The sequence below is a fragment of the Mixophyes fleayi genome, chromosome 5 (assembly GCF_038048845.1).
Source record: "Mixophyes fleayi isolate aMixFle1 chromosome 5, aMixFle1.hap1, whole genome shotgun sequence".
Lineage (NCBI taxonomy): Eukaryota > Metazoa > Chordata > Amphibia > Anura > Limnodynastidae > Mixophyes > Mixophyes fleayi.
In genome coordinates this window covers 62014100-62035408 of record NC_134406.1, presented here as the reverse complement: position 1 = coordinate 62035408, position 21309 = coordinate 62014100, and the positions used below count along the sequence as shown (strand labels likewise).

General features: G+C 40.6%; 1 protein-coding gene across 1 annotated transcript in view; it reads right to left on the bottom strand.

Moving 5' to 3' along the window:
* The window catches only part of WIPF3 (WAS/WASL interacting protein family member 3), a 54933-nt gene extending 34008 nt beyond the window's left edge, over positions 1-20925 (bottom strand). Inside the window, exon 1 of the mRNA XM_075212292.1 lies at positions 20790-20925. The gene's annotated coding sequence lies outside the window, so the exon portion shown is untranslated. The remainder of the gene's footprint in view (positions 1-20789) is intronic.
* Between the last annotated feature and the right edge of the window lie 384 nt (positions 20926-21309).

The following is a 21309-nucleotide window of genomic DNA, read 5'->3' as shown; positions in this document are numbered from 1 at the left end:
TTATATCCATGGAATTGTTCTATTACTTTATTTATTCTTTTGCGTTAACCTTTCTGCAACATTTTCAATACACTAATCTGCCCCTCAAATGCAGATGTCAAAGGAGTTCAAGAACATGATTGGAACATTTAGATTGCATACTCAAAGACGCTGCAGACCTTAGAAACAAGTGTTCATCTGCTCTACATATTATTACATTACAGACCACATTCATAAATGTACCTTTCTCAGTACACAGACATGCAGATCTCTGTATAAAATGTGTTGTGAGAGATGCAAATGTCTTCAGCGCTAATAAAGACTGAAGCTGTACATTTCCCACCTCCTGTCTCCTGAAACAGCTGAATACACTGAGGAACAGGATATCCACACTTGTCACAGGCAGCTGGCTTGTTGAGAGACACGAACGTAAAAGCAAAAGTGAAAAACAAATCACTGCTCATAGTGTTACTAGAATTTTAAATAAAGTTTGCTGTGTTTGTCGTCATGCACATGTTTACACAGATTACGGTGCTCAATTTCATTTTGGATGAATATACAGCTATAGATAGTGAAACGGGAACAACTCAGGGGCGCACGCAGGGGGGGGGGGGGTTTCTGGGTCTCCAGAAACCCTTCCCCTCCGCTAAAGAAGTGCCCCATCATAGCGGCACTGTACTATATAGCAGCCGCTGCGGTGCTTCTTTGACAGCGCCGCGGCTGCTGTATAGTACAGTGCTGCCGAAATGGAGCTGGGGCGCAATGCGCAGCAGCTCAAATCCTGCGTGCGCCCCTGCATATGTAATATAGTTTTGCTTACTGTGGTCCAAGTATCATACATAATGTTGATATCTGTGTTCTGAACACTTTTAAGGCAACATGTATTAAACTGAAGATGCTTTGCCACACAGCTCACTGTTACCCCAAAAAAGAAATAAAAAACTGTTTGAAATCATGTACAAAGTCCATATACATTGATGTTAGAAGGAGCAGTATGTAAAGCAGGAACATTTCCTGCACAACCTGTTCATGCTTCATCTGTGAAGCTACTTCATCTGTGTACTTTGCATTCTGCACAAGGAACAGTGCACTCAATAAACTCTGCTGCTACTGACCTCACTACTTGCTGAACGTAACACAAAGTAATAGACACCCCAATAGCTTAGAACAGCCGTGTCGCCATATAGATAAAGACAGAGATCAGAAATGTGAAATGTGTGGTTCAAACAATCTTATCCAATGATACTAAACCTGAAAAATCAACGCTCTTGCGCGATAAGTGGAACTGATTACTCAAATGAATAACACAGCTGTCAGATTCCAGCGTTTCACAAAGCTCATCATACTATTCCAGTTAAATCCCGCCAGTGCATGCTAGGACATGTAGTTCCCCAATAGCTTACTATAGTTGCAGTGTCTATTCCCCCTTCACTCAACCCCATTTTTCACTACTTTAATATAAAATAAAATCTCTCCATCATAATGTAATGTAATATTCTTCCGTCTTTGTAACCCAATGGGAGAAACAAAACATACAAGTCAATGCAACTGCTCACTATGAGCGCCGCAGGTGAACGTTTGTAACCTAAATTGACCAGGACTTCCCCTAACTACTGGACAATCACAAGATTCGATACTTGTAATTAGCTGACCGGCTAATAGATCTCTCGGTTATTGCAGGCCAGAGTCATTCAGCAGTTGGTGCTTGTAGTGAGCAGTTGTAACTAGTTTCTTTCTCTTCCATTGGATTATCTATAAAGAAGAATTTCCCATTGGATAACAATGGATGAAGAGCAAAAAAGAATATCTGATTTTATAATAAAATGGTTATCAACAGATTGGGGAGTGTTTTATACAATTAAACTTTATTATTTAATATTTCTCTGTGTGTTTTTTTTTACTTATATATACAATTTTGGTATAATGAGATCTTAAGGTCCATTATACTTGGACCCCTGAGGTAACAAGGTTGCCACTCTTCAGGTACCAATGTTTTTATTAACCCGGTTCCCACAGCTGCTGTTTTTTTGCAGCCTCCCTTCCCATAGAGGCAACAGGCCTGTGCCGACTTTCCATTGTGACAGGGAATCCCAGGGTTGTCGTTTCCCTGTTATAGTGTGGACCAGCCAAGGCTGTCTATTGCCATGATTGGTTGACAATTTTCGTTTGAGGACCGTAAGGAGTGGGGGGCGAACTTAAGCGCACACTGCACATTTTATACATATCTTCAGATTTGGTGGCTGATTTATGAAAGGGTATAAAGAACTATTTCTGGCAAAAAATGGATGTTTTCACTGGTAATAGACTTTCTGTTTAATTCACTCTATAAATTAAGGAGGCTACTAACAGTAAAGACTTGTATAAGGCAATTTTACTACAAAAATGTTATTTATTTTTTTTGCTTTGTTCTGAAATCAAGCATTTAGAAATCCCCTTCTAGAAATCCCCTACCCTTGGACCGCAATGAACAGTCAAATTCCCCCCTGACAAACTGTGCACTGAATCGATTCCCCACCCAATGGAGTATCTTTGAAACACTCCTCTCCGTAAGTCACAGGAATCATATGTAATGTGACAGTGGAGCAGGCAGATTGCCCCACTTAGTAAACCAATGTTTACAATGTAGCCCTGTAAGATCTCACACTGCAAGAGGGAGCAGAGAGATGGCTCTTAGAGCTCTTCCTTATACTTGAGTTAGTTGCCCCATTCATTTCCAGGCAACTTTTAATCACAAATATTTTTATGAATGGCGCAATTGTCCCAGCGGATTATATGAAACAATGTAATCTTTTTATTGATTGGTGACTGTGAGAGTACATCTTTTGACTGATTAAACTGTTAATTGCTCATTCACACATGCTTGCTATTAATGCATTGTTCATCTGCCAACATCTAAAAACCACATTAAAAATAAGATGAATGGTTTCTTGTGGACTTGGTCTTATTGCATTATAAAATAGGAGGGCAGAACCGAACTTTAGAATGCGGCATGCCCTATTTCTACCTGTACAATTGTTTGAATCGATTAAAGTACAATCCATATAAAGGAACACAACACAACACTGCAGCACATGTTAGTTTTCTTGAGTTTTGCAATTTTCTTAGAGCATAAGTGTCTATGAGTCCCAACATCTGCGATTACTATAACCAAGTGTGAGAGCACTTCATCATGGAACTCAGGATGATGTCTCTCTCTCTCTCTCTCTCATGGGAAGTGCCATAGGTAGTAAGATGTCACCTCAGTATGATAATCTTTTCATGGCTGAACTAGAGGAGGAATTCTTATCAACTTGCACAATGACACCTCTAGCATACTTCTGTTATATTGATGATTTGCTAATAATCTGGACGGGCTCTGAAGATGAGTTGCTGACTTTCCATAAAAACTTCAACAAATTTCACCCAATCATTAGACACTCTCTTAACTAATCACGATCTCAGATACATTTCCTGGACATAAAAACAATACAGTAAAAACAATACTATACAAACATCAGTCTATCATATCTACAGGCTGACCAGCATATCTGAGATGGAACAGCTTTCACCCAGGACACATAAAGAGATCCATCATTTACAGCCAAGCTCTGAGATACATTCAGATTTGGTCAGACAGTGAAGACAGAAAACAACACCTGCTATCACTGAGAAATACATTCCTACAACAAGGATACCATCCAATAGTTATAGATGAACAGATCCACAGAGCCACAAGAATCCTAAGGAGTCTCCTCCTGGATTACAAACAGAAGGAGGACAACAGCAGGGTGCCCCTAGTGGTTGTTTACAATCCTCTCATGAACATCTTGGGGAAAATTGCTCTTGACCTTCAACCCATAGTTCTGAAAGACAATAGACTGAAGGAAATGTTCCCAGATGTACCTCTCCTTACATACAAACAGCCTCCCAACTTAAGAAATCTCCTCGTTAGAAGTGCTCTCTCATCACCATCAGAGACTGGCACCTTCCCTTGCAAAAACAAAAAAATGCAAAACCTGCACCCATGTCCTACCAGCAAACACAGTCCACATACCCAACACACAACGGGATTATAAAATAACTAACACATTCTTATGTAAATCCTCCAATGTGGTGTACATGATACAGTGTACAAGGTGCCCTGAGGGAATATACATTGGAGAGACTAAGCAAAAACTGCAATCCAGGATGAATCTACACACACACACACAATAAGGAAGTATCTGGACACCCCCGTGGGTAAACACTTCTCTGGACCAGGACACAGTATGACAGATTTAAAAGTCTTAATACTAAAAGTTTTTTTAAAAAATGACAGGGAGAGAAAAATATGAGAATTCAAATTGATAAGAACATTCCAGTTATTAACTGGAGGACTCAAACACCTGGATTTATGACCCACTACATGGACACACTTCACACCCCAAGAGCAGAGCAACTCCAGATCTCTGAACTCCTAGGACTTCTAGTCTTCCAACCGTAACGAAAACCTTTGTTTTATTACTTTAGCTTATCTTAATTATGTATCCCCCTGTACAAATTTCTTGATGTAACAGCTCTTAAATGTTGTGCCTCTCCCTCAGTCATTCATTTGTAAACTTGCCTGATGAAGGGGCCTCTGAAAGCTAGCAAATATAATATTTATATACATATACACACACACACACACACATACATATACATATACATATACATATATATATATATATATATATATATATATATATATATTACACACACACATACATTTAATGAATGTAGTCTCCCTGTTTGGCGAAGCTTCTTTATATGACATGTTTCCCGGGTTGAAAGTGATGAGAAAGTGATCTGGACTGAGTGGATTGATCTCACTGCTCATCACAACAATTCCAACTATGGGGTAAATGTATCACACTGAGTTTCCAGGTAGTTTGAAAAGTGGAGATATTTCCTATAGAAAACACTGATTGTAATTATCATTTATTTAGTACATTCTACAAAATAATAGCTAGAATCTGATTGGTTGTTATTAAGGGTGTGCACCGGCCATTTTTGGTGTTTTGGGTTTTGATTAGCTTGAGGTTTTGGGTTCTGATTTGTTTTGCCAAAACACCCCACGAAAGGTTTTGGTTCTGATTTTGGGTTTTGATTTTTTTTTTTAAAAAGCATAAAAAGTGCTAAAATCCATATTTTGGGTTTGTTTTCACTCCTACACTATTATTAAGCTCAATAACATTCATTTCCACTAATTTCCAGTCTATTGTGAACACCTCACACCTCACAATATTGTTTTTAGTCCAAAATGTTGCACAGAGGTAGCTGGATGACTAAGCTAAGCGACACAAGTGGGCGGCACAAACACGTGGCCCATCGTAGGTGGCTGTGTAGGCTTGAATGGCTTTTTAGCTGCTCCTCCATCCTCTGCAGCATATAGAGGGTGTAGTTCAAGCGCGTCACTACCTCTTGTTTTAGTTGATGGCAGGGCAGGTTCATGCTTTTTTGATGTAGCATGAACAGTGAACGTAGTTTAATATCTGATACTAATATTTATGCACTGCAGGAACAGTGAACGTAGTTTAATATCTGATACTAATATTTATGCACTGCAGGAACAGTGAACGTAGTTTAATATCTGATACTAATATTTATGCACTGCAGAAACAGTGAACGTAGTAATATAGATTGCAGTTCCTATTCTTTGGGACTGCAGAAACAGTGAACGTAGTAATATTGATTGCAGTTCCTATTTTTTTAGACTGCAGAAACAGTGAACGTAGTAATATTGATTGCAGTTCCTATTTTTTGGGACTGCAAGAATATATTGCTCTATAAATATTTTTTATACTTTTTAAAATTATGTTTTTATATTTTTTCTAAATTATTTTTTGGGTATTTTTTTTTTTATTTTTTTTTAAGATTTTTGGATAATTATCAAATTACTATGGACTTAGCAGAAAAAAATACAGGACAAAAGCACCACTGGACTCAGCAGGACAGACACTGGCCAAAGCACCACTGGAATCAGCAGGACAGAGCACTGGACAAAGTACTTCTGGACTCAGCAGGACAGAGCACCACTTGACTACTAAACTAATCAGCAGGACAGAGCACAGGATCTCAACAACCTCCCTCTTCTGTAACCACAGGGAGAATGAAGATGGCGGCCGCGAGCGGGGCATTTATGACATCAGAGTCTCGCGAGATCCGATGCGAGACTTGGATGTCATAGCCTCGTTTTGGATTCCTTTGGCGGCCGGAAGTAGCCGAACAGTGCTCGGATCCCGTCGGATCCGCACTGTTCGGGTAGGCTCGGATTAGCGAAATCCGAGCCCGCTCATCTTTAGTTGTTATAGACAACATCTCTACTTATAAAACCCGCCAGAAACTCGCAGCTTGATAAATTTATTCCCATGAGGGGTACAGGGATATTGTCCCAGAGTCTGGCAATACAGAGTGGTGGCAGGCAAGTGATATACGTTTTAAAAGTGTACAGCCATGTACAGTGGCAGTAGTGGGTGTGCGACAAATGGGAGTAATGTGGCAGTGAGGACCAGTGAAAATAGGGGATGTCTAGCAGTTGGAATTGGCAGGGGATTATGGGCTGCAGATTGTGTTGTGGGCAGTGGAGAGAGTGGAAGAAGGATAGACAAAACATAATTACATTTATTTATATATGTGTAGTGCAATAATATTAAACAGTGCTGCACAAATAATATTTATTCCATTAGTTGATGACTCAGTGGACTTTACCAACCAATTTTCCTACTCAGGGGTCCCTGGAGTAGATCAAATCAACAGTGTGTGTGTATGTGGGAGGCACTGATGCAAATGGAGAATACATATATATGGTGAAGGCCTGTGGCAATATGCAACAAGCTTGTGAGTGTGGGCTTGGGGCAATATGCTGAAGATGTGCGAGTGTGGGCTCGAGGCAATATGCTGCAGACCTGTGAGTGTGGGCTTGGAGCAATATGCTGCAGACCTGTGAGTGTGGGCTTGGAGCAATATGCTGCAGACCTGTGAGTGTGGGCTTGGAGCAATATGCTGCAGACCTGTGAGTGTGGGCTTGGAGCAATATGCTGCAGACCTCTGAGCGTGGGCTTGGAGCAATATGCTGCAGATCTCTGAGCGTGGGCTTGGAGCAATATGCTGCAGACCAGTGAGTGTGAGCTTGGGGCAATATACGTCAGACTTGTAAGAGTGGATATGTCGCAATCAACAGCAGATAAAAGATTTGCAAACAGTCGGAAAGAAAAAAAAAGATAAGAAAATAAGAAATGAGGAACTAAAATCCTGAATGTTACATTAGCAAAGCACAGCAATCTGCACTGATCAATACTTCATGTACCTTATGTATATACATTATGTTCCAAAGTTCATATTTACAGATATAAAAGGTATCAGTCAAAATGAAACATAATATGTTATTGGTTTTCAAATAAGCAAGATAAATCACATAAATAAACATATACAAAACTTACAGGGCTCCTTTACACACATATGCACTGGAAAATGTGTAAGGAGCATGAAAAAAAACTCTTCGGGGCACATTCATTGTCGGCAGAAACGCCGAAACTCTCGCGCTCTGTGCACTATTACCGTTATTACGGTAGTTTTCCTGCTGGATTTCAGCTCGCAGCTCCCTGAGCCGCGAGCTGAAATCCAGCTTACTATTACCGTAATAGTTTTAACGCGGCGGGATATTCAAACAATTGAATATGCCCATTAGTTTAGACAAGTTTTAATAGAGCATTTTTAATGTGTTCCCTCGTGAGCTTTACATGTTTTTCCCTTTTACCAGTACAAACTGTTGTACTGCTAGTGTCATGAGATATAGATTATGCCGTGTGCTAATATTTTAAACGCAGGGTTAAACATTTAGATCACAGTGGAGGGAACAAGCCCATAAGATCCTCTTATTCTATTTTACTGCATATTTCAGGCATTACTTAGTGTCTGAAAAGATGTGAGCAAGCTCTAAAAGAGTTACAAACCATTGACCCTTATACTTCATATCAGAACATGATTTCATTCATTTTACTGTAGCTTCATATTATGATTCATTTAACCTTGAAACTCACTTTGTATCTCCTTTACTGCTGATAAGTGTTTTCCTGGAATTAAAAAATACATTTGTATTCAAACTTTACAAAGATAACTACTTCTGTAAAGTAACGTAATGGAAGCAGACCCATGCTGGCAAAAAAAAAGTAATATGAACCTAATAGAGAAGGTGGTTTGTTTACAAGATTAGCAATAAACAAAAATGTTATTCACCAAACAAACTGGTTATTAAATTATTAATATCCACTCAGCGGCCACTTTATTAGGTAACCTTTTATAGCACTGAGCAGAACCCCCCCTTGTCCCCAGAACCGCCTGACTTTTTGGTGGCACGGAGTCAACAAGATGCAGAAAACATTCCTTAGAGATTCTGGTCCACGTTGATATGATCACATCACGCAGTTGCTGCAGATTATTCAGCTACTAATGCACCCTATGAATCTCCAAACGGTGCTATATTAGACTGCGATCTGGTGACTGTGGAGGCCATTGGGGTGCATTGGACTCATTGTCATGTTTGTGGATTATGGATTGAGATAACTTGTGCTTTGTGACATGGTGCGTTATCCTGCTGGAAGTAGCCATTAGATGATATGTAGACTGTGGCCATAAAGGGATGGACATGGTCAGCAAAAATACTCAAGTATGATGTGGTATTTAAAGCCTCAATTGATGCTAATAGGACTAATGTGTGCCAAGACAATACTCCCCACACCATTACATCACCACAACCAGCAGTCTGCATGGTTGACACAAAACAGGATGGATCCACGGATTCATATTGTTTACGCCAATATTTGACCCTGTCATCTGCATGTTCCAGCAGAAATTGAGATTCGTCAGTCCAAGCAATGTTTTTCCAATCTTCAGCTGTCCAGTGTTGTTGAGCCTGTGCCCATTGTAGCCTTAGTTGTCTGTTCTTAGCTGACAGGAGTGGAACCCGGTGTGGTTTTCTGCTGCTATGGCCCATCCACTGCAAGGTTGGATGTGCTACGCGTTCAGAGACGCCCTTCAACATACCACTGTTGTAGCACATGGTTATATGAGTTACTGTCACCTTCCGGTTAGCTTGAACCAGTCTGCAATGCTCCTCTGATCTCTCTCATTAACAAGGTGTTGTCACCCACAGAACTGCCATTTACTGGATGTTTTTGTTTTGCACAACATACTCTGTATACTCTAAAAATCCGAAAATCCCAAAAGATCAGTAGTGTCTGAGATATTCAAACCACCCCTTCTTGCACCGACAGTCATTCCATGGTCAAAGTCACTTAGGTCACATTTCTTTTTCCTTGTGGTGTTTGGTCTGAACAACAACTGAACCTCTTGACCTTGTATGTATGCTATTATGCACTGACATGTTGCTGCATGATTGCTTGATTAGATATTTGCATTAATGAGCTGATGTACCGAATAATGTGGCAACTGAGTTTATCTAGATGTATTTTCCATTAAAGTTCTAACTACTTCTCAACACTTCCCAATATTATATGAAACAAAGGAATTCATGAGATTCTTGAAAATCATGTTAGAGAATATACTATATATATATATATCTATATCATAAATGCCTTTTGCCTCTGTAAAAGGCTACCAAAGTTTGCTTTTATTGCTTTACAACTTGCAAAAGCCTCTTGAACTTCGAAGCCACATACCATAAATGCAGTGAATGATATAAAACAGCTATATGTTCATTGAAAGAGCAATGATAGATTACTTAGACACTTACTCTACCATGGGTCTATACAGGCCCGGCGCTCCCATTAGGCAACCTTAGGCAGTTGCCTAGGGCGCCGGGACCTGCAGGGCGCCGCTGACTATATTTTGTAATCTAGTCAGCGGTGTTTGGGACATAGTACAGCGGAATGGCGCCTGCTGTTTCCTTTTTTTTTTTTTTTATGGATGCCCCCGTCCGCGCAGCACTCACACATGACCAATGACATCAGTCAGTGATCCTGTGATATCAGTCTTCTTCGGCGGCGTCTTCCAGGTCCAGAGAAATGCTATCCCCACCCCCCGTGTTCTCACACTGTCACTGACAGACAGTGTGAATAAGGTTATTTCCCAGAGTCCCCTCCCCTCCCAGCATGCACTGCTCCGCTCCACCCCCCCTCCTCTGTGTTTTTGGAAGCCGAGGAGTGTTTTTGGCAGCCAGTGGAGAGAACAGAAGAAGTGTGAAGAGCCCCCTGCATCTGCTGATAAAGAGAAAAAAAGTAAGTAAATAGAATATTATTATTTTTTTTAAATGTATTTATTTTTATTTGATTGTCAAAGTGTTCCTGCGGCGCGGGGGGGGGGGGCGCCGATTTTTATTTGGGGGGGGGGGGGGAGCCGATTTTGAGAAAGTGCCTAGGGCGCCATGGACCCTAGCACCGGCCCTGGGTCTATAAGCGCCCAGTTCCACCTTCATTTAGGTAGTATCTTCCTATGATTGACAGAAAACTTACATGATACAGAAATACAGTACGTTTGAGAGGATGAGAACAAAGCTGTCAGTCAGCTTAGACTGTGCTTGTGCTACACCTAATAAGGGAGCTTAATAAACCTTAGTGGGCTCTTGTGAAGAATAGTGCTTTATATGTGACAAGGGGAGAATGGTGTAGGAACATACAGCGGGTGAAATAAGTATTGAATACATCAACAATTTTGTCAGTAAATATATATTTAATGTGGCTATTGTAATGAAATTTACACCAAATGTCAGCAATAACCCTTTCAATCCACACGCAAAGAAATCAAACCATAGATGTCCATAATTTAAGTTTTGTGTAATCATGTGAAATGACACATGAAGAAAGGCATGGAAAGCCAAGACACCAGCTGAAATCTGTCAGTAATCAAAAAGCAATCCTTCCAGCTGGTTCACCCACAACTGATGGCCTATAAAAAGATGTCTCATTATGAAGGTGTCACACAAGAAACATCTCATGATGGGTAAAAGCAAAGAGCTCTTTCAAGACCTTCGCTACCTTCTTGTTCCAAAACATACTGATGGCATTGGTTACAGAAGAATCTCTAAACTGCTGAATGTTTCAGTGATTACTGTTGGGGCCATAATCCGGAAATGGAAAGAACATCATTTCACCATAAACCGGCCACAACCAGGTGCAACTCGCAAGATTTCTGACAGAGGAGTGAAAAAAATTATCAGAAGAGTTGTCCCAGAACCAAGGACCACTTGTGGAGAGCTTCAGAAAGACCTGGAATTATCAGGTACAATTGTTTCAAAGAAAACAATAAGTAATGCACTCAACCGCCATGGCCTGTATGCATGCTCACCACGCAAGACTCCTTTGCTGAAGAAAAACATATTGAAGCTCATTTAAAGTTTGCTGCACAACATTTGGAGAAGCCTGTGAAATACTGGGAGAATATAGTGTGGTCAGATGAGAGCAAAATTGAAATCTTTGGATGCCATAATACACACCATGTTTAGAGGAGAAATGGAACTGTACATCACCCCAAAAACATCATACCAACAGTGAAGTGTGGAGGTGGGAACATGATAGTGTGGGGCTGTTTTCTGCACACAGTACTGGCATACTGCATATGACTGAAGGAAGGATGAATGGATAAATGTACCAAGACATTCTTCTGCTGCCATCTACCAGGATGATGAAGATGAAACAAGGGTGGACATTTCAGGAAGACAATGGTCCCAAACACACAGCTAATAACACTCTTAATTGGTTTCAGAGAAAGAAATTAAAGCTGCTAGAATGGCCCAGCCAAACACCTGACTTGAATCCAATTGAAAATCTATGGAAAGAACTAAAGATCAGAGTTCATAGAAGAAGTCCACAGAACCTCCTGGGGTAAAATCACACCTGACTAGTTTCTCCATACAGGAGGCGTCTTGTAGCTGTCATTACCAACAAAGGGTTTTGTACAAAATATTAAATAAATTTCAGGAAGCGTGTTCAATACTTTTTCCCTGTGTCATCTCACATTATTACACAAAACTTAAATTATGGACATCTATGGTTTGATTTCTTTGCATGTGTGGATTGCAAGGGTTGTTGTTGACATTTGGTGTAAATTTCATTACAATAGCCACATTAAATATATAGTTACTGAGAAAAATGTTGATGTTTTCAATACTTATTTCACCTGCTGTATATGTGATATGCCATCCCCGTTATTCCCCTTGGCACATATACCCCCACACCACTATCCCCTTGTCATGTGTGCCTAAAGCTCTCTCCCACAGGTTTCTACCTGCTGCAGGGTCCAGAGGGTTCTGGTCTTCACAGCACTTCTCGCCTCTGCTACCCTATATGGCAAGGAAACATGCAGAACTCTGGTGACTCCCACTGATGATGTCACTGGCACTCTGATGACTCCCACTGATGATGTCACTGGCACTCTGCACAGACCTCATACATCATGAAGTTGTAGTGCTTTCAGCGGGACAGTCCCAAATTTCGGAACTCTAAAGGGGCAGGGCTTTACTCGAAAATGGGTGGAATTTTGCCAAAACTTGGGCATTTTGGGGTCGGTCAGGACGGGGTCTGTGTAGATCACGGGCATGGCCTATTTTGTCCCGATTCTGGATCTCTAAATGTTGAGCGGTATTTCAGAGTGCGCTGTGTAGTGCATTGCAGCCCTCTGACCCCTCCTTCAGTGGACACCGCAGCAGGGTAATACCTTACACAATTCATCCTCATCTCAGTTAAACTTACAGCAGTTGATTATCTAATTTCCTCACTTCAGTTTTCTTTACTGATGAACGAAAATCAGTTTGACAGACAAAGAAAGAGCGTCCTCTGAACTTCTGCCAGCCTAAGGTCAGGTCCAGTGGTCCTACTACTAAAGCCAGTAATGCAGACATGGTTCTGCTCCTCCAGATGCATGCCCCTGGACTAGTTCAAGAGAATTAAGTTATCCTTAATTATGTCAAAACATCCAAACTTTTTTGTATAATCTAAATGCAATAGTCATAATTTGCCAAATTATCCCTCTGCCATCCATTATCAGTGTAGTCAATTTGACATGAATACAGCACTTAAAATGTATTTATTACAATGTACGGCACGCCAGCTATCTAATCAGTGTTATCAAAACATTTGGAATGAGCAGTGGATGTAGGGATTAGTGTCTGGGTGGCAGCCAACCAGTCATTATAGATACATCTGCAGGAAGCAGAGCAATCATTGAAAGCTCGTCAGGCTACTGCGCACCCGGTGGTGGGCTGGGCCAGGGGGCATATGCCCCCCGGTCCGCTCAGTCTAGTACCTCCCTTGGGCCGCCTGTTTCTATATGCGGTGCCATCCGCATATACAGAATGCTATCCAGTGCACAGTCGGCCACATCACATGTTACGCGATGCGGCCACGTCACTCAATATTAAAATATTGTACTACAAGTTGTAGTACAATATTTTAGTAATGAATGACGCAGCCACATCAAGTGACATATGATGCGGCCGCCTGTGCACCGGATAGCATTCTGTATATGCGGACAGCTCCGCATATACAGAATGACAATATCGCTCTGTGGACAGTGCTACAAGGCTTCTCCCATAGCCTACGGGAGCCCTGTAGCAGCAAATCACTGAAGGCCAGGGTGTCAGATTGACACCCTGTGTCCTGCCTCTCCCCCCCCCTAGTACAATTCTCTAGATATGATTGGGCAGCCCCAATCATATTCATATCACTAGGAGGCTCCCATGAAGTAGGTAAAGATTAATTAATAAATATATATATAAATGTATAAATTAATATATACATATATAAATAAAATAAATAAGTAATTAATATATATAAAAAATAATAAATATAAATATATATATTTATTTTTTTCTTTATTTACTGGTGGCTTGCCCACCAATATATATATGGGAGCTTCCAATACAGTAGGAGGCTCCCATATAGGCAGGACTGGACAAACACCCACCCCAGTAGCCATTATTTAAGACAAGAGCAAGGAAAGCACATCAAGAAGAAATAAAAACAGAAAGAAAGAAATTACAATCACTTTTATTCAGGTAAGTGTATGCTTAGTTTTTTAATATTATCTTATTCATTTTTATTGTTATAAAAATAGCATTTTTTGTGTATGTGTGTGAATAGACAATCATAGAAATAGTGTAGTGCTATTTGCATGATGATCTATTAATAGTGCTTGATAAATAGGTTCTCCCAACAAGGGTTATCGCCAGAGATAACCCCATTAGTATTTTGCAGAGCAAAACCAAGTAATTTTGCTGGAAAAAACTTCAGTTTTTTAAAGCAAAATGGCTTTTTGCACTTTGATAAATCAGCCCCTGGGTTCAGTACTGTAATAGAACAATATTATATAATCTATTGCTAAACCCCCTCCCACCTCCACGGACAAACAGGCAAAAGCATGTAAACATGCTAAACCCGTTGTACAGGAACGCGCAACAGCGGTTTAGCCTATCATTGGCGAAATGGAGCTGCTGCGCATGCGTAGCCTCAGCAGCTGCTCCCAGGCATAGCCAGACAGTGGAAATCTTCATTGCCGCCCTGCGGCTGAACGGTGAGTCCCAGGTACACTGGGCATTCAGCTAATTATATATAAAAATATAAGATATTTTTGTAAAGGTTATTTATGCATATATGTTTTTGGTTAAATTATTTATTTTAATTATTTATAATAATAAAGTCCTGATTAAGTAACACCAAAAAAGCCTCTTTTTATCTTATGAAATATATAATGTACTGAAAAACACACTTTAAGGCTGGGCTGCTACTTATGGGCCAGTGCTGTGAGATTGCCCCCCGGGGCTAAAGTCTGCCGGCCAGCCCCTTCACGCATCCTAGGGGGCTCACCATTAATGAGAAACACAGGATAAGTAACTTGGAAGCTGGGAAAAAATGGGAGCAAGATGGAGTTTGCCATTTGGTGGCAGGATGGTTGATATATCTAAAAGAAAAAGTGTAGGTGGGTTTCTTTAATTTAACATAGGTTACAAAATTTGGAAAATCTGTGATGAAGCGGAACAGTATGTTTAGTGAACTGGGTGGGGTTGAAGGTATAATAGCAAACAAGTCACCTGTGTGTGTTTTGCAATATTTATTTATTATTTATACTTTCCTATGCTGTGATTCAGTGCTAATCAAATAGTGTACAGGAATGAGCGAAATTGTAAGCTCTGTCTTAAATAGGGGAGTGGGGAATGTTTCCTATAGCTGTTTCTGTCAACGGAGCAGAATTGGTCATTGTCTTTTCCATTCTGTGCTTGGCTCAAATGCAATACATTCTATTTTGTACCAAAATCTACTTTTTAATTTTCACAGCACCTCAGCACTGAAATGTACAAGCCACTCATTTAACCAATGCACACATACATTATTTTGCTTTATTTTTAATTACATTGTGCTATATTCAATGTTTTATCTATCTAAGGGTTAGATTTCACACTATGGGCCTGAATCATCAAGGCACGTATCTGCGAACTTTGAGCGAATTTTACAGGACATACACCAGTAAACGCAGCATCTTCGAACGCAAAGGGCACTTACTATAGCCTATGATTTCGGGGAGTGAACAGGGCGGGGAAGGGGCATTTTGCCATAGTCCATGTACAGTAAGGGCATGCCACACTCACGTCTGAATCAAGCTCTGGGCATCTCAGAGTTACTTGATTTTCTTCCGGATCACTAGTGATGACAGTCTCGTGTACATGCTATAATATGTGTTTGCAATCAGGAGCAACTTTAAAAGCATATTTTATGTTCAGTAGACATTAAGATCTTCCTAATAAATGTATTTCTTGGTAAAAATATTATGAATGCCTTTATTATTAACTGGTTGCATTCATTTTTTTTTTTTTTTGTGTGTTTGTTTGCAAATTTATTATTCACATAGACTTTTGGGTGTATCCTGCAGTGTCTTCTGTAGTAGAGCACAATAGATCTACAACCAAATTGAACACTGCACGTATTTTAAAATTCGTGCCTTGATGAATTTGCATAGGCAGTGCCGATTTACATGTGTTTTAAAACAAGTGCGTGTTGCGCTCAGTATGCGTGCCTTAATGAATCAAGCACTATGTTTCTCTAAAGCAGGGGTGGGCAAACCTGTCCTCAAGGGCCATATCCAGTTCATGTTTTTAGGATTTCTGTCTGTAGAAACAGGTGGGATAATTACTGACCCAGCCAAATAGATTAACTCAGCTGTACATGATTAAAGAAATCCTAAAAACATGAACTGGATATGGCCCTTGAGGACAGGTTTGCCCACCCCTGCTCTAAAGAGTCTGGTGAACTGTACATTTAAACTTATGGCTTCAGCTTCCCCACTCCAGTGGCGCACGCTTGGGGGGTTTCTGAGTCTCCAGAAACCCCCCCCTCCCCTGCGCTAACTCAGTGCCCACCATATCGGCACTGTCCTATACAGCAGCCGCGGCGCTGTCAAAGAAGCGTCCGCGGCTGCTTTTTTGGCAGCGCCGCGGCTGCTGTATAGGACAGCGCTGCTGAAACGGAGCTGCTGCACATGCGCTCTCTCTCATGTTTTTGGGTTTTTTTGGGTCAGGGGGAAGGGGGAACCCCCCCCTGACAATCCTGCGTGCGCCCCTGCACTCCTACATTAAGGGGCATATTAAATTGTTGGTGGTACTGGCTAAAGTAACGCTGCGCGCGCACTATTACAGTCATTACGGTAATAGTGCACGTAAATACCGTTATTACGGTACCTTTCACGCTGGATTTCAGCTCGCGGCTCAGGGAGCTGCGAGCTGAAATACGGCTTAGTATTACCATAATAACGGTAATACTTTTAACACCGCGGGATATTCAAACAATTGAATATGTCCCTAAGAGAGAGAATCTGCTGGTGGATGGATCTGTGAATTGTCTTGTGTGTCATGTGACATATGAAGTCTGGACAGGAAGCTAGGAGAGGAGGACCCAGCTCTGAGATGCAGCAGCATTGTCAGAGAGTGAGCACTATGCTAAGTGGTGCAGAACCAGCTACATGGAGTTCCTGCTTTCATCGAGGTCGTCCAGAAGCAGGACAAATTCAAATTGCGGCAGTACTACTCTAGGTTCATAGTGGGCCAGAACCTATATGTCAGAGGCCAGCACAGGGGCTCCCCTGATTTGTGGGTCTATGTGTACTGCACACCCAGCAACCATTGTGGATAAGCCACTTTAACCTCTATGGGCCCGATTCATTAAGTAAAGGAAAGCAAATAAATGAGTAACATTGCACCTTGGCAAAACCATGTTGCAATATGAGGGGTGCAAATTAGTTTATTACTTTGCACATAAGGAAAATACTGGCTGTTTTTTCATGTAGGACATAAATATTTAATAGCTTTATTTTTGCACTGACATTTAAAGTTGATCTAGGACATGCTCTACCCCAATTATAGATCTGTTCCCACAGTTTAAATTTACCTGCCCCTCCAATGCAACATGATTTTGTAAAGGTGAAAAGTTACTCATTTTTTACTTTACTTCCCTTAATGAATCAGGCCCAATGTTGCTATTTGTACTATTTAACAGATATCTTGATAACATATGAACTTCCTCAGCAACATCTGCAACTATGGTAACAATCAATTCAATCCAGTTTGTTTCACCTTTTGCTAAGGAACTCAGTTATTCACAACCTACCTGTCAAATAGCATTGTCATTATTACATACATATTTCAACTATCAGTTGAGTTATTACAGTAGGTTGTAGTACCAAATGTAATGATTTTAACTATGAAAAATGAACTAGTCATTGAAGAAACCGTTAGATGCTGGCAACCAGACTGTCTTTCACGTTGCCAGGATACTCACTTCAGGTGCCATGTTAAAATTTGTGCATGTGTCATGTCTAGATGCATTAATCACACCGAAATGCATGTTAAGCTCCTCAATCGGCTCTATCTCACCCCGGATCACCTTCATAAGATATGGCCAAGTCAGTCTAAATTCTGCTGGCGTCAATGTGGTCAGATAGCAGATGTTTATCATGTCTTTTGGACATGCCCGGTGATTCAGGCGTTCTGGGGTGAGGTATCCACTTTGATCTCGGAGGTCCTGCAAGTTTCTATCACTCTTGACCCGGGGGTAGCCCTCTTACATATATATCAGCCTGTGATCCCTAGCTATAAGCGCTATCTATTAGGACACATACTAATAGCTGCTAGAGCAGCAAAAGCTCAGAACTAGAAGTCCCCTGCTCCCCCCAGCATCACTAAGGTCGTGTCTAAAATCCAGTATAGTTTTGAGATGGAGACAACGGATGTGCCCTATACGTCATCCGCCTCCAATCCAATTATCAAATGGTTTAGCTGGCACGAATATGTCACAGAGGGCTCCGGTAGAGCACGGGTAGCCTCAAATCTTTCACCCTCTCCCTCTCCAGCAGCCCTCATAGAGGAACCCCAGCTTAATGAATAGGTTCTGCCTGTGAGTTTTTCGAGCTACCTAGGTTTTAATGTGTCCCCATTTGGTGTACTACATGAAAAACCAATGTGTATATCTTATTTCTGCTTTTCAAAGTAATGTGCATGTTATAAGATCGCTGTCTCAATTGAGTGACTTCCCCCCCCCCCCACGTGGGGGTTCCCCCCCTTTTTTCCCCTTTTATTTGTTCCTTTAATTGCACTTGTCACCCTTTCTTTTTTTCTGTAACCCATTTAATTTTGAAAAACTCAATAAAAATTTATTGAAGTAAAAAATTTGTGCATGTGTCTCTGTTTTTCAATTATATATTGAACTTGTAGGCCAGTAAGAGCGAGCAGGTAACAAAGAGAACCCCGGCATCCCTCTACTGAAAAGAGAGGTGCCTATATTTGGACCGTCTTCTACAATTGGTAGAAAAAAATGTCTTTACTAGTCCAAGTTTCCCAGTTGTTAGATGAGATTTTAGTGTAAATCTACAGTTGATTTTTTATATATAGAATATCAGTTGTGGTTTCAGCAGATTATACTAGTTTGTAACGTGGGAGGATATATTAAGGGTGTAAATTCACTGTTACAATACCGCAAAACATAATCATGCTTCTATATTAGATAGCACTTACATATCCCTTAACACTCTGTATCCATAAAGTTGCACAAAGCAATAAACCGGTGTCCTGCAGAGCTTCTGAAGCAGCAGTGATTACCTACAGGGCAATTACTGTAACCACCAGTGGTGCATATTGATTCTATTTCATTGCATTATGTTACAGTTTAGCAATCTTTATGTTGTGCTCATTGCTGTTGCACACTTTACAAAAGATTATCATTTAAATTCCCAAGCATTCCATAGTTGCATGTATTTTTATGTGTTTTCTCATGTAATGTATACCCAAGTATCTCAACAAGGATGCTCTGTACATTCTCAGCTTATCAACTGCAAGCTCTTGAAGGTAAGATTGCTCCTCTGCAGATACTCTATGCTTTATCCTTTTGCTACCAAGACTTGTATACCTCACATATCAATACTCATCTGTTGCCTTAACCTAGGTACACACTACAGGTTTTTCACTTGATTATCGTGCTAATCGCAAGATAAACAACCGTTAGGTCCGATATTGCATTAGCGTGTACGCTCCTACAATCATGTTTTATCATACCAATGCACATTGTATCGTTTCATTTGATTTTATAACTGGACTAAAAATCTCCATAAACAATGGAGCGATCTCAGGCAAAGTCTACAGTGTGTATGCACTCACGACCAGCAGTGTAGGCAGATCTCCATAGAGATTACAGAGTTCTGATTTTTTCAGCAGATGATTATGACAGATGAAGAGCACAGATCTGAAGGTAAATCGTGCAAAATCATGTAAGTGTGTACACATAAATCGGGATGCTGATCGGGGCTTTCAGTCACTGGTAAAATCGCTAAAGATAACACATCGGGAGAAATTTTCTGTAGTGTGACTGTATATAGCTTTACTTCCTTGTATAGAAAATCCCTGCACTGGCTCCAAATTTGTGTCCTAATGACATTTAAAACGTATAGTGCTAAAAATATACAATTATGATTAAAAACACACACACAATCAATAAGGATTTTTTTCTAACATACAATCAATATTCTGTCAATATAAAAAACTGAAAGGTGTGCGCACTGGTCTGTTAGCAATCAAGACTTAATATAATTTGACAATAGTCTTCATAGTATAAGTTAATTTTGATATCAAATAAATACAAATGTTAAATATAGTACACAATGGACTGTGCATAAGTGCCATGTAATCAGTATTCAGTAGCCACTTTAAAATCACTACCCCAAAGATATGTCATATATGAAGGATACCAGTTCAGCTGAACAAGGAACTGAGACACATAAGAAGATAACAGTATAGTGCACAGGGTTAGTATAATTCCTGTAAGTGATATAACTACTGTGCAAGTCCTTGAATTATGACCTAGAAGTGGACTCACACAGTAAAGAAAGTGACAGAACTGAAACAAGTCCGGGGAGAATATGGTCCGTTCACTTGGTGAGGATTAGTAGTAATGTATTCCAAACAACCATTAAGTGGAGGTATGATCTCATGCACAGTCCGTGTGTCTGTCAGAGGACCTGTGCTTCAGCTGTAAGTGGTGCCAGGATGGTTTGTTATGCGGCATATGAGAGGCTGCTCGTCCCAGTTCAGTTGTCATAAGTGTCATTTACTATCATTATCATTATGATCGTAGAATGGGTAATTTAGGTTTCTATTGAACTACTTCACAGTCTGGGAGTATAATGCATTCCCTATCTGTACTGTATTTGCATAGCAACCTTTGCACCTGCGGTAATATAAGCGTTGTACAGGGACTTGCCGAGCAGTTGTATGTGTGGCTCAGTCGGAAGCCTGGCACTAGCCTGGCACTAGTAGTACTCACAGCGCGTCACTCGGTGCCTCCAGCTCACGTCTCACTATGGGCCGCTGTCTCCTTGTACACCGGGACCTGCGGGGACAGTGCAGTGTAGTTTGCTCCTTAGGCGGTGCTGGGAATGAGTTATAGGACTGGGGCGGAGGGTATTGTGAGGGCTGATCTTAGTTCCAGGGGTGGGGACTGTATTCATGACACCTGCTGTATGGCTGTGTATGGCAGTGCAGGCACTCCCATCAATAACACTAGTAGAAGAGTGTGTTACATACATAACAGCTGCACTATAGGTTCCTCCCTAACCTGAATATCAACTCTACGGAATAATAAGAGCTTAAAACCTATCAATGCAATTGGACTATGTTAATTGATTTGCAAGATTAACCAAAGATACAAAATCATTACATTACAAAAATGGACATGTCCATTATGGTAATTCATGATTTTGTATCTTTGGGGACCATTTACTAATTAACAGGATTTTGCCCCATTAATTATCTCAACGATGACTGATGATTTTTCATAGCCATTT